We start from the raw sequence: 1070 nt of genomic DNA on the forward strand, positions 1-1070 counted from the left end.
ACACCGCCTACCAAGAGCCAGGGTCTGGGTCTGGGTCTGGGTCTGGGCCTGGGTCTGTGTCTGGGTCTGGGCCTGGGTCTGTGCCTGGGCCTGGGTCTGTCCCAGGTTTCTTCCTAAAAAGAAGTTTTTCCTCGCCACTGTGGCCCTGTTGCTGCTCTGGAGGAAACTACTAGACCTGTTGGGTCCTTGTAAATTCTGGAGTGTGGTCTAGACCTACTCTATCTGTAAAGGGTCTCGAGATAACTCTTGTTATGAATTGATACTATAAATAAAATTGAACTCTCTCATCCCTCATTATTATTATTAATAAAGCCAAAAAGAAAGACGGGAAAATAACAGTACCTCTGCATCTGCCCAGGCGTTTGAAGACAATCCTCCCAAATATATTAAAAGCAGATGTAATACAGGCAGCCCGGTGGCTCAGTGGCTTCAGCAAGAAGGTTTTGGGTTCGAATCCGGGTCGTTCCGGGCCTTTCTGTGTGGAGTTTGCATGCTCTCCCCGTGTTTGTTTGGGTTTCTTCCCACCATAAAGACGTGCATGCTGGGTAACTAGGACTACACTTGAAAATTAGCCGACTGGCTGAAACTGGCACATTTACAGAAATGTTGATTAACGTGCAATGTCCTAATTAATCTACATCTATACAGAATGTTCCATATGTGGAGAAACAACGTGTTTAAACTGTTCCTTCTGTCTGCATGAAGGAGACAAAACCTCTCCCTTCTTTTTCTCAGTCAATGCTCTCTCTCTCTCTTTCTTTCTCATGGCTGACACAGAATGGCACTGCACACACTGTGTGTGTCTGTGTCTGGGTGTGTGTGTCTGTGTGTGGGGGTGTGTGTGGGTGGGGGTGTGTGTGTCCTATGGGTGGGGGTGTGGTGTGTGGCTTGTGTGGGGTCGTGGTGTGGGTGTGTGTGTGGGTGTGTGGTGTGTGGGTTGTTGTGTTGTCTGTGTGTGTGGTGGGTGGTGTGTGTATGGGTGGTTGGTATATGTGTGTCTGTGTGGGGGTTGTGGTCTGTTTGTGGGGTGGGTCTGTTCGGTGGTGTTGGTGTGTGTGTGTGTCGGTGTG

This window comes from Etheostoma spectabile, unplaced genomic scaffold, assembly GCF_008692095.1.
Source record: "Etheostoma spectabile isolate EspeVRDwgs_2016 unplaced genomic scaffold, UIUC_Espe_1.0 scaffold351, whole genome shotgun sequence".
Taxonomy (NCBI): domain Eukaryota; kingdom Metazoa; phylum Chordata; class Actinopteri; order Perciformes; family Percidae; genus Etheostoma; species Etheostoma spectabile.